This window comes from Mustela lutreola, chromosome 13 (assembly GCF_030435805.1).
Source record: "Mustela lutreola isolate mMusLut2 chromosome 13, mMusLut2.pri, whole genome shotgun sequence".
Taxonomy (NCBI): Eukaryota; Metazoa; Chordata; class Mammalia; order Carnivora; family Mustelidae; genus Mustela; species Mustela lutreola.
The window spans coordinates 13,686,007-13,700,044 of record NC_081302.1 but is presented as its reverse complement, the minus strand read 5'-3'; positions in this window follow the sequence as shown (position 1 = coordinate 13,700,044).

Genomic DNA, 14,038 nt, shown 5'->3' with positions numbered 1-14,038 from the left:
TAGTTTGTAGAACTGAGGATCTCCATTGATGTGAAGCACAATTTAATGAATAAGTTAACATATTAAACTGTTGTGATGTCAAGAACAATTGTTTTCCCCTGTGATTTTGTTAGACATTTTTGCAAAAGGAGAAAAGTTGGTCAAACACTTTAAGGGATTTATGGAAATTGAATCCATGGGATCAGCTTTGTCAAACTCTAAAAAAATCCATGCTTTGGATACAAATGTGCCTATTGGATGTGAAGCTTCAGAAGCATAAAAGACAAAGAAAATATAGATTGAAACAATTTAAAATCTCTGAGGCCAGGGAGGATTTCACAGGCTCTCACACACATAAGCTTCTAGAACAGTGGTTTTTAATGGCCCTCCCTGTTTCTCGCCCACCCCAGCACATTGAAATTCACTGTGAAACATGGGAAAGCAGCCTGGAGAAGAAGGGAGTGGTAGGAGACAAAAGCGGAACCGAAGCAAAGCTGTCTGGCACTGACTCTAAAGGAAAAAAAAGAGAAAAAGAAGGAAAAGAGGCAGAGAGGAACAGGGGAACAGGGAGACCAAATGGAAGCAGAAAAATAAAATAACAGTGGCAATGAACGTAGGTCTTTCCACAATTTCAAAGCGTAGGATTGGTCCCCATCCATTTTTAAATACCTAGTTCCTAAAACAAATGCAAAGAAAGAAAATTAGTTTCTAGTAGAAAAAAGTCCTTTCCTTCAAAAAAAAAAAAATTCCTTGCGTAGTGGGTGCCTTTTAAAATTTTCTTTTTACTCTTTAGAAGTGGGATTTGCGGATTCCTTCCTTACTTATGGGTTTGTGAGATTTAAAGCCTTAGAAGAATGTTATTTGACCATGTCCCTCTAGCTCATGGGAATCCTAGGCAAAGTCACCTTGACTCCACAGCAATTGGAGAGCTCATAGGAGAGGCCCAAAGACAACAGAGCTGAAACATAAACACACGTGCACCCCCCCTCCCCACCACCCCCGTCCCCACCCCCGCACAGACTTTTTTGTGGGCTTCAGTCTTCTAAGGGTTGGGGGGGAGGTATAAGTTGAGAGAAGAACTCAGAAACACTGAAGACTTACTTCTTTCCCCTACTCACCGTGAAGATAAAACTTGAAATGTCAAAAATGTTGAAAATCTACTCTCAAAATAGTAAGGTTTCCCTTTCACAGATCAGTTTTCATATAAAAATAAATGTGAAAATTAGTAGACTCTAATTTAGAATAATTATGTCTTTATATATAATGTTAGGTTTTTTATGATTACAAAGTAATGTGTGATCTTCGATCTTTTGAAAACATGTGAGAAGAAATGCATAAGTAAAAGAGCCAAATCCTGACATGATTTTGATCTATTTCATTGTTTTAATGTATTGACAATTAGAGTAAAATTTTAAATAACAAATGTTTTAGGGAATTAGAATCCTACAATCTATATATGTAAATACATATTTTACAAACACATATTTTAACCTCTTAATGCCCATTCTTTGAAAACATAATTTCAATACTGCATGTAATTCTACTGTTCTGATATTTTGGGGACATTCTTTTCATTTTCAATGTTCCCACTGGTGTAACTCTCACTAAAATGAATATATGTGTCCTTAAGCAGCATCTCCGTGAGTGTCTCTGTATACCAGTGGGCAAGAGGACCGTGATTGGATCACTGATTGGATCTCCCCAACGACTGAGAAAGAAAAAATATTCAAGACTGTCAAAATTGCATACACGCAGCTAAGTGAATTGTGGAAAAAAGAAAAATGAAAGTTATTCATATACTCAAAGAAAAATACATCTGTCTCTGCAGAGCCATCTCCCTGGCCCTGGATGGAAGCACTCATTGCCCAGGATGCTGGGAGCGTGGCTGCTGGCTGACAACGGTCATCTGCGTCTCTCTAGAGGACCTGCCACCCCCTAAGTCATGCCACCTATCCAGGCCAGGCTATCTCGAATGACATGGCTGGAGAGGCTAAGGCCACATCTTTTCAGTGGGGACTTCTCCGCTCCAACGCGCGATGTAGGGTCAGTTGAGGTTTTCACTCTAACTCGGCCTCAGTTTCCTTTCTGCCCCTGTCCCCCCTTCAGGTTCCCCCCAACCCTCCGCCAGTTGCTCCCAGTCAACCTTTTGCACACACGCTCCGCTCCCAGGGCACAGAGACCTTCCCCCGTCCTGGCCTCCAAGACTCTGCTCTAGCTCCCGCCCTGTCTTTGGAGCTTAAAGCTGTTTTGAAAAGTTATTCTGGCATATTTTGTCCAACATTTTTACTTGTTTATGGTTGAAAGAGGAATCTGTGCTAGCTCAGTCTGACAAGTTTCTAGAAACAAGTCTGTTCTTCAGTGTTTAAATCTCCTTTGCTTCTCTATTTCCATGGCTTTTTCATTATTCGCTGCTTCTTCACGTTCTATTTTGAAACTGCAGATTTTCACAAATAAACTTTCACTCCCTTTCTGCTTGGGGGTTTCTCCTCTGTGTTTGCTCAGTGCTTTCATAAACCTCTCTGTTGTAGTCATTCTCTTTAATAATATTTTTCTTTTCCTATGAATGCTTCTATTTTACTTTATTGTTCCATTTCTTTTTTTTTTTTTTTTTTTTTTTTAAAGATTTTATTTATTTATTTGACAGAGAGAAATCACAAGTAGATGGAGAGGCAGGCAGAGAGAGAGAGAGAAGCAGGCTCCCTGCTGAGCAGAGAGCCCGATGCGGGACTCGATCCCAGGACCCTGAGATCATGACCTGAGCCGAAGGCAGTGGCTTAACCCACTGAGCCACCCAGGCGCCCCTATTGTTCCATTTCTTAATTTTCAAGTATTAATCTTACATTTATGCTTGGATTTTTCATTTTAACTTTTTTTACTTATTTTTTTTCATTGATCTAATTTTTTATCTTTTATTTCAAATCCCACCAATTCCATCTGACTCATACTGCTTCACTTTTCATTTTTTATTGAGTATATCCTTTTATTCAATTTTCTATAAAAGTGTATTTCAGTTTGTCATTGTTGGTTGTAACTGCCCCTTTACTTTGAAACAAACTTATTTTTTCCTGTTGTCCGTGATCAACATGTTGTGCTCAGATAAATGTGCCCGCATAGTTTCTGCTTTCAAAACTCTACTGAGGTTCCTTTGGGGCTTTTTTTTTTTTAAGATTTTATTATTTGTTTATTTATTCATTTCAGAGAGAGAGAGAGCACGCGTGCCTGCACACCAGCTATGGGGGAGGGGGAGAGGGAGAAATGATGCGGGGCTCAATCCCAGGACCCTAAGATCATGACCTGAGCTGAAGGCAGATACTTAACCCACTGAGCCACTCAGGCATCCCAACTTTGGGGCTTTGTAAGTGATAAGTGATCAGTTTTTGTAAAAGTTTCGTGGATACAGAAAAGAAAATGTATTGCATTATCAATTACACATTGATATACACATTACACTATATATGTATGTGTGTCTGTGTGTGTATATATATAATCAAAGACAGGATACATACAAAAATCTGTGTATCATTTCTTAACAGTTTTTAGCTTATATAGTTTGATGATTTGTTATTTAGTATTTATGACTTCTATATTTTTTTATTGATCAGATTACCACTTTCAATATAAAATGACCCCTCTGTATCATTTAATAATATTTTTTGCAATTCTACATTTTAATTCTACACTTTAACTTAATTCTACATTTTAATGTTTTCATTTTAATGTTTTCCTGTAATTTGCAATTAACATATGGTTTAATTTTTCTTCACATAGTTCGAGCCATGGTCTTAGTTTGAAAAGTATTATAATTTATAGATTATGGTCTTCTGCTACTTTATGATTTTTACTACTTATGCTTCCTTTCTCTTTTATTTTCTCTTGTTTTGATAGGTATGATTTCTTTGGAATCAGTGGTGAGAATGTAATCATATTTACTTGGCTTTCCTTGCGTAATTGGAAGATGTTCACACTTATGTAAATGCAAACATTTACAGGTTTCCCTCATCCTACTTCCAAATGTTTATTTTCATACCTGAAGTAACAACCCTGGATTAGAAATAATCTGGGAGGCTAGATTCATATTGTCACTGCTGTTGTCATATCGTCATTAGAGTTAGCACTGTAATTCTATCAAAAAGGGAGAGTGAAAATTAGGCAAAGTGTTAGTTCCATCCTAATCTGAAAAATACTAAATTACTTTCAAAACCAAAGACTTCACACTTCTTGCTGAGGCTTGCATGATCATTTAAATTATTTAAACAGTTGCTGCCTATGAAGTAAGATATGACAATAAAGAGGACATTAGGACCTCACAGATTGGTGTTCGAAAGCCATGGGGACAGGTAGCTTTCAGAATGTCATCAGTTCCTGTGAGCAATATATTTGTTAGGTGAGAAAAAAAAAAAAATGAAAGGAGTGTGTCACCTTCACGAGGTGGAGATCCAGGTGATGGGAGCTGAAATGATGGGGGGACCATTGGGTGATGATTAGTAGATGACTTTATTTCTTTTTTTTTAATTTATTTTTTATTTTTTTTTATAAACATATAATGTATTTTTAGTCCCAGGGGTACAGTTCTGTGAATCACCAGGTTTACACACTTGACAGCACACCCCCCCCCAATGTCCATAACCCCATCACTCTCTCCCGATCCCCCTCCCCCCCAGCAACCTCAGTTTGTCCTGCGAAATTAAGAGTATTTTATGGTTTGTCTCCCTCCCGATCCCATCTTGTTTCATTTATTCTTCTCCTACCTGCCAGATGCCCCACGTTGCATCTCCACTTCCTCTTCTCAGGGAGATCATATGATAGTTGTTTTTCTCCGATTGACTTATTTCTCTAAGCATAATACCCTCTAGTTCCATCCACGGACAACTTTATTTCTTACAATCACTTCTTTTTTTATACTTTACACAGATCCGGTTACAAACAGGATATAGATTTACGTGCAGGATGTGAACTGCGTGTGACATGTGAGCTACGTGCAGGACGTGAGCTACGTGTGGGATGTGGGCTATGCACAAGCAATTGAATGCAACAAGTGAACAACAATTACCTCTTAGCTTTATTTTTTTAATTTTAATTTATTTTCAGTGTTCCAGAATTCATTGTTTATGCATCGCACCCAGTGCTCCATGCCATACATGGCCTCCGTAATACCCACCACCTGACTCCCCCAACGTCCCACCCCCGCCCCTTCAAAACCCTCAGCTTGTTTCTCAGAGTTCACAGTCTCTCGTGGTTCATCTCTCCCTCCGATTTCCCCCAACTCACTTCTTCTCAAGAGCGAGTTAAGGATTGTCCACACTGATTGGCTCCATCTATCCTAAAGGAGGACATGAAAGCACTCCGGGGATCCTCCCACTTCTATTCTGGGCGCTGGCCCAAGTAGACTTTTGCTCTCCATCTCTTGGAGTTTTCTCACAGGATCCGACATGACCCCAGTCACATTGGCAAGGATCTGGGTTGTGTTCCAAAAGAGTGAAAATTTTTATCAGGACTCTAGAAATGCAATTGTCCTCAAGTTTAATTTATGACTAAACCCATCCTAATATACATAAAAGGGGGATTTAAAATGACCTTCTATAGTAGGTAACAAGGTTTTTGTTTTTGTTTTTGTTTTTAATTTAAGAACATAATTTAAAATGTCTCTGAATGAAAACACTGGCAATTCTATTATCAAGGTAGCGGTTATTGAATGACGATAACATAAATAATTCTTTTCTGAAGAGGTACAGCCTACGTAACTCCACGTGGCTCACTTTATCTGGGGCACAAGCCAGGTGCTCATGCCCTCCCCTCCTGTCTCTCTACCTACAGGTGTTGGATGACAAGAATTCATTAAGTCTTTGCAAATCAGGGCATCACTCCCAGGAGCTCTGCCAGGAAGTCTGCCAGTTAAGTTTTAAACAGAGGCATGTATATTACCGTTGTAAGAAGTCACTGCTGACGGTTAGTATTCCCGTGTGCAGCTGCAAGTCACAGCCAATAATCCTGCTGTCACGCCTGTTGCTGCACTCCATGTGGAAGGTAGACCAGTAGCCCGGGTAGTAAGCTCCATCGTGACTGAACAAACCCCTTCTCATGTCATCATTTTCTTTGCTCTCTAGGAGAGAAAGCCATCCCTAGAGAAGATTCTGAAGTTTAGAAAAGGCGCATGAGACATTTAGCATCAGACTATGACGTTGCACATCTTGGTATTAACAATTACCAGTTTTAATCAAAGTTATTGGAGCAAGCTTTCATGAATTTTTAGCAGCCCCAAAACTCAGATTAGCAACTTTTGTCCCTCTTAATAATTTCTATGATTGGGTTGAAGGTCAGTAAATATTCCATAATATCTTTACCACCTTCCAAATCTAAAGACTGATGACAATTTAACTCTTTTCAATGTCTCTTTCCCTCCTTTTTTATTGTTCCTTTGTCTTTCTATTTTAAGAAATATTCACTAAGCTTTCTAAAAGGAAGACATGACGCTAGATGCTAAGCTTAAAGAATAGGGTCCATCTGATGTTTTCAGCAATCTCTTTAGCACTCACAGACCAAGTGACAGGTGTCCTAGAAAAGACATTACCCTTGCTCCCAGCTGTACCTCGGGAAGTGTCTTCACTTTCGGCCATCTAGACCTGCACAGGCCACCTTTCTTGGCCTGTGTTGTACACAGTTTATTCCGGATCAGCGTTTGCTCTGTTCTCAGATGCTGTCAGCCCAGACAGTCTTCCCTCCTCTTGTGCTCTGACTTACGACCACAGACCAGCTCTGTCTCATCCTATGCCTGGCTCAGCACCCTGGCATCCAGCCCACACACAGGGCTGGGCTTCTGGCTGCCCACGATTGAAGGGCAGGGGCATCCTTGGCCCCCTTTGAGCCTAAGTCCTAGACATAAGCTCTAGAGGATCAGGGACAACTTCTGCCTATTCACCATTGTTTAATAACAGTGACCCTGGGACATAGTAAAAAGTTTATAGTTGATGAGTGAGTTAGATGAAAGAATTAATGAGAGAGTGAATCTGACTTGTCCTCTTGGGCAAGATAAGCAAATCCTGTAATGGCTACATTGGCCCACGTTCTGATGAGTCCCAAATAGATAGTGCTCTCTGGATCCCTATCTTTAGTGAACTAATGACCACCTACACCTAAATGTTTTCCACTCACCCTCAATTCACCCTCAATTATATGGAATGAAACTCATCTGCTCCTTTTCCATCTGAAATAATCTGAGCTTCCTTCTGTACTGCCTTACCCCCCACTCAGTCTTAAGCTGAGCAGTTTATGGGATCACTCAAGGTAGAAAGCTGACTCACCCTCAATTCCTCTAACCATTCCTGCCAATCATGTCTCCAGTCTCCTTCCCCTGTTCTCCATTTCCACAGCCACAGTCCTACTTTAGGCCTTCCTCTGTCTCATCCAATCTGCCAACAGGAACTTCCCACACCCATTTTAACCTTCACAGCAATACTCTAAGACCTTACAACTTTTTCTCTAATTAGGAAATTGAGTTGGGGCACCTGGGTGGCTCAGTGGATTAAGCCTCTGCCTTCGGCTCAGGTCATGATCTCAGGGTCCTGGGATCGAGCCCCACATTGGGCTCACTGCTTAGCAGGGAGCCTGCTTCCCCCCACCCCCGCCTATCTCTCTGCCTACTTGTGATCTCTCTTTCTGTCAAATAAAGAAATTTTTTTAAAAAGTTCCTAGAAAAAATAAAAAAGGAAATTGAGTCATCAGAGAAAGTGAATAATAACCACTGAATGGATACATAACCAAGAAATATTGGAAGTAGGATTTGAGATCAGCTTTTTTTCAATCCAAAGCCCATGTTCAGCTATGAAATAATTATTCTCCCAGCCTCCAAACCCTTTTGTCTCAGCCTGACTCTACTTTTTCAAAGACCTGTCATATCTCTTCCCTGTTCAACCTTCCCAATGGTGATCCATTGACCTTAAGATCAAGGAAACACTGTAGCATGACATTTAAGACCTGCAAAACTTACCCCTCCACACACTCTCCCATGTCATCTTGTTCTTTACTAAATCTTTCTTCTCCTCTAGTTATGCAGAATTTCTGGAGAACTCTACCAAATGGCTTAGAGGGAAAAATACCTTAAGGGGATTATTGGGTGAGTAAAGATGGAGTTGATTGAGAAGATAAGGGAAGAAGTTAAAGGACAGTAGAAACCCACACTTTCTTCAGGTGCAGGGACTTAAAAAGCAAGATAACCATTTTGTGTGAGTAGACAACTATTATGCTACCCCCAACACAGAATTCTTTGGTGAGCTCTATAATCTAGAATGACAATAGTTGAGAAGATTGAGACACTATCACAACAAATAAACCATGAGTTAGTCACAGGAAAGCACATTTCTGAGTCTCCCCAAGGAGAAGTTCCTGTGCACCTATCTTCAGTCATAATAAGAAAGGGACCACTGGGGACATCTTGTCCTACTTCTACTGCTTAGCCAGTCTTTGGAGGATAGATCTTAAGTACATATTAGCAACTTAAAAAAAAATAGTAAAGGCAATCTGCCAAATTGCTGAAGCTGGTAACAAAGAAGAAGGAATATAATTATATGTAGTATATGTTTAATATTTTATAATAAATATAATTATTATATTATATTGAAAATTATAATAATTTAAATCTGTGAAGACAGATAATCCTAACTTAACATCTAGATAACCAAACTATTTGTATTTCCCATGATACTGCCATCTTTGGATTCTTTTGCCCAAATAAGTGGGAGTTTATCATGAAGCAATACCTTTTAGTTTGAGTTTGGCTTTTTAGTTTATTTTCCTGCTTTAGGACTCACTATCTTGTTAGCAAGTAGTTCCTGGACTGTCTACAGATTTCTTTGATGAAAGTTTCAAGGTAAATTGGTTTGCTTTACCTCCTGAGATGGTAATTTAGATAGACAAGAAGAATCAGACTCTTGAACACTTTCATTGGCCTTTCATGATCAAATCTTCCCGTGAACAATCAGAAATAGGTAACAGTGGCTGATTAACCCCTTACCAGCCAAAAGAAACCCATTCTAGACTTAGGATCTGCCCATCTCCAACCTAGCTCTATTACTACCTCCTAGAATGTCCAATCCTGAGGCCATCCCCCCATTTTCAGGACTAGAGGCAACATTTCAATAAAGGCCCTGGCCTGCTAACCCTCCTGCTCCATCTCCCACTTCTGTTCCAACCCACACTGTGAAGAGGATTGTGGCAAGTCAATAGAGACATCAGGCCAAAAGTCCTAGCTAAGGGCAACTCTCTTCGATCACTCACGCTCTTGGATAGACTCCTACCAGGCCAGGTTGGACCTGGGGCATAGGCTTATGCTGTTGTGGGTGGTTTGGGCAGGAAATTCTGGGGTGCTGGGCACCTGGAACATTGAGTAGAAGGAGAGAGGGTCACAGGCTTCAGTTGTACACATCCTTCCTGGCTCTGCAGAATCCTTCTTTACAGGGTAGGGCATGACCATCAGAGGCCCAAAGTGGGTCCTCTAAGCAAAGGGGTCCCCATTGCATAGGTCCCAGGGTGGTTCTGCCAAACAGTGTTCATGCCAGATGCTCTGGCTTCATCATCTCTGTATTTCTAGGCTCTGAATATGTAGTCAATATATAAATGTTAGATAAATGTAATTGACCACAGATCCCTAAATCAGGTCATGCCTCAAGGTTTTCTCTGATAATATGTGAACACAGAGATGGCTCGGACTGCTTTTCTGCCCATGAGAAATAGGAAAGGCAGCAGGGAGAGAGGACACCTACACTGCTATTGGTCAGTAGGCTGGTGTGATGGATCGGTGGCGCAACTATCATAGTAATAAGTCAGCCTTTCTTGAGACTCAGGTAGGGACAGGTAGTCCCATTCAAGCAGGAGAGGCTGCCCCTGGACATGGCACCAGCTGCATGACCCTCCCAAGAGGCCAGTGTGGTCCTGTTTTGCCTTGGCTCCTGGAAACTACAGAAGCAAGTCACAGCTGAGCACACCATCAGCTGTTTTCAGGAGTGTGGAAACATCTACTCACTCTAGGGTCTCTGCTCTGGCTTCAGTTTCAATCGTCCCATTTCAGGTCAAGTTTAAAGCAGATCCTTCCTCAAATCCTCCTATAAGTATAGCAAGTGTGAGGTCTGAGTAGGTAAGTCAGCATATCTGATGTCTCTTTTGTAGGGCACAAGTTACCTAAGCTGGAAGGAGAAGCGTTGGGTTCTTATTTTTTGTTTTTGTTTTTGTTTTTTTTTTTTTTGCCAACAAATGTATTAACGATTAAGATTCAGTGTACATGCAGATGGAGAGAGAGAAGTCCCATGGCCTGCCCCCAGAGAGCTCCAGTCCCCTCCGAACTCTGTCAATGGGTCCTTTACTCGAGACCCCCCGCCATCTCCCACTGTAACAATTCCAAACACTTTCGAAGTTCTATTTCTGCTGTTCTAGGGGAGAACGTGGGACCCCTTGTCACTAGTGAGTTACTTGGTTCTGTCTCCTTTTGAGCAAACAAACAAAAGAGTGGGATATTTTAATGCCTTGCTATAGGAGACTGTCAGCATTTACATGTGGCTCTGAGCCCCAGTGAGACTGGAACGGTATCTGTGGTAAGAGGCTAGACGTGGGAACACAGCCTGCAGAGCTTCTCCTTGTGCAGTTGCTGATATATTAACTTTCAGTTCAGGATTTGGACATGTTATTGATTGCCAAGCGCAAACATCACCTTCTAACTTGTCTCTTCCAAAGCAAGCACTATGTGGATATCTTTGTCTCTGCTTTCAAAAAAAGAGCATTCTTTTTTAAGAGCGTCCGCAATCCTCCATCTGTATCAACATTCACTAGCCACCGTGAGTAGCCCACTAATAGACTCTGCTTGTTCCAAGAGCATTGAGGAGCTGAGATAAGGAGCGGGGGAGGGGGTGGTGGTCAATGGTAGACGGTGTAACTGTTCGCCAATGTGCATGCCCCTCACTGGGCAAAGGTTGTGCTTCCCTGCCCTGGTAAACTGAGGCATAGTCTGTGAAATGGGAGTGGAGCGAAATGGGTCACTTCTGGGTCAGTGCTTTAGGATCAAGCAAATGCTTCACATGCTTGCCTTTCCTCTGCCCCAGCAGTTAGCAATTCTCCAAGGGGCAGCTGTCCCATAGGCCCAGGCCTCAGGGTATAGATGATTACAGGGGTGACTTGATGGGCAGAACCCCAGCTGATCTGAGACGGACAATCTGCACAAGGGAGAAAGAAACCTTTGTTACTTTAAGTCACTGAGATTTTTAGAGTCCAATATGAGTTATTTCCAGAAAATGGAGAGTGTATCCCAGCTTTTCCTCAGGATATTTTGGCTTTAGTTCTTCCTCTTCCCAAAACTTAAGATTTTTTAGCCAAGCGAAACTACTTTGTGAATCTCTGTGTGGACTATCAACCTCACAGGGTCATTGGAAAGAACAAAATCGAGATAGCGAGGTGCCTCTGCTTTACGAAGATAGGGTTAGCCACAATGAGGGTCTCCTTAAACCTGAAAGAGACAGATTTAGGGTTCTTTAGCTCTCTGGGTCCTTCCAAAGACTCCTCTTTGATGGGGCCAGCGGGGGAGGGGGTTGATGTCCGACTAACATCTGACCACTGGGGGTCTGTTGAGGATCCATGGTGGGAAATTGGCAAAGAAGAAGGAAGGGCTACTGTTCTTAGGGTGCTGGCCTCTGGAAGAAATAACACAAAATGCCCAAGAACGGTCTTTCGGACACCTTCGATGTAACAGGGGGGAGGGCAAAGCGTGGGCCACTAGAAATGGATCCTGTGAACTAGAAGGGGCAGGTTGCAAACCGGATGGCCGACAGGAGTGAAGTCCATCAGGACAGGTGTGCTGTGACACCAGGACGTAAGAAGGAAAGGTGCCGATTTCTATGTGTACCCAGCATACACGCTCGCTCTCTCTTTCTTTCTCTGCCCTGACACAGACACACAAAACCTCACACCGCACTCAGTGAGGTCACTGTCATTACCTTTACGGATTTCAGTGGGAAAACAGACTCCAGAACGAGATCCCAGTGCAGGCCCGAGTGGCTACAAAGCCCGTGTCTCCTCTTTCCCTCACACTCTTGCCTTTCTGAGAACTGTTCCAAGAGGTGCATCCCGTCAGCCGTGGTCCTGGAAGTGCCGGCGGCATATTCCATTAAAGCCTGTGGCCTCTCTCCTTCCCTCCCAAATTAGGTGGTTAAATTTTCTCTTCACGGGGCCTTTGGCAGCTTCCACTGCCTGCGGGGCCTAATTGAGCAGGAGTCTCCTGGGGACTCCGCTCTGCTATTTCCTGATGAGCAAGGGGAGAAGGGAGCAGAGAATGCAACCGTTCTCATTAAAGAGGGACCCCCGTTTGTCACACCTCTTATCGGCATCATCACTATTTTAATTAACCATCTTTGCCATTGGGCCTGCAAATAATTGTTCTCTGCTTTGTTCAAACCACTTGCGTGGGTACCTTTAAAGGTGCAGGCATCCCCCTCCATCAGCCATTGCTAATTAGAGCAGGAGAAGCTGTAACTCTCTCTCTTCAGAAGACCTGCAAGTCAGGTAGGACCCGACCCTCATTAGCAAGGGGAAGATTACAAGCCCCGCTCTTATTATCCAGACCCTGGTCCCTCTCCTGAAAGTCACGGCTTGCTAAGAGGGAGTGTTGATCTGATGTGGATTTTTGCCCAGCAGAGCTTTGCCCAGCAAAGTTACAAGATAATTTCTTAGTCTCGCAACAGGATGAGATAGCATTTACTACGAGGAGGGTAATTTTCCAGTTAGCAGGTGAAAAGGCAAAGAAAAATTTAAAAAAAAAAAAAAGAAAAAGAAAAAGAAAGCCTCCCTTAAGTCTGACTGTGAAAAAAGACCATAGTAACGGGGTCCATTAAAGAAAGCTACACTGCAGCTCGGGATGGTGAAGGTAAAGACTCTGCCGGGACTGGTTCTGGAAAGGAAGCCCCAGCGGGAAGAGTCCACTTAAGTGTTGGAGAGAACACAGGGTCCAGAACAAAGTGGGCTCTATGACGGCAGGTGTAATGTGGGAACGGCATTGCACACCTGCTTTCAGACCCTCATGAAGGGAGAAACAGGTGTGGCTAAAACATCGTCACAAGCACTGTAAATTGCACCAGTGACTTGTCATAGGTCCAGATTTCTGGAGCATGGTACAGCCACACCTTTCTCTGTGGCATTCATTTATGGATTTATCTGGGAACCTGAGAAAAAGCAGCGGGGGCTCCTGACACTGTCCCTCTGTGACTAGGGATGTCCTAAATCCCTTCGTGGGCATTTCCTAGCCTTGCTTTCTTCACAGCTACTCTTTTTTCCTGAGAGACGGAGGATGCAACTGGACGATGGTGGCCAGACCATACACAAAAATGAGACTCTGACCCATAATCTGCAGCAACCAGCTCATTATCTATGCTAAGCCTTCCAGAAGGCCATTCAGACCGCTATGTTTATCAACGACCCAGGTAGCCAGACAATCACCCCTGTAACAAGTGGCCCTGAATGGCCAGGACTTGATAAATAACCACCAGCTTTCCTCATGTTTGTCCTCATTTCCAACTGGGGGCCAACCGGAGAAAGCCTCGTGTGCACCCCTAACCAATCACACAGGACCCGGGTTCTAGTTAGTCCGCCTCCCGCCTCCCCAGGCCAGCAGCCTCCGATCAGAGCACCCCCGGAGCCCACCCTTTCCTCTGTGAAGCTCTCCCATCTTCGGTTTGTCTTTGAGTCTCTGCCAAACGCAACTGACGGTCAAGCTCTCCCTTGCTCTGGCCGACTCTGAATAAGTAGCCTCCGCTTTTCTCATTTGGTTGGTCTTCGTCTATTCCTACACTTGTCCTTCTGTTCTCTGCCCCAGGGCTTCCTGGGGCCTCCTTTTTTAGCTTTTCTTCCCCATCAGAGACACGTGTTCGGTAACGATGCAGGTTCATTATGCAAGCTCCTCCATTTCTTTTCCTCCAGAACCATCCCCGGTTATCCTGTGTTAATCAGTGTATTTGTTATTGGTTGCCTAAGAAATTATCCCACATTTTAGCAGCTTGACGTAATACCTGTTTATTACCTTACATTTTCT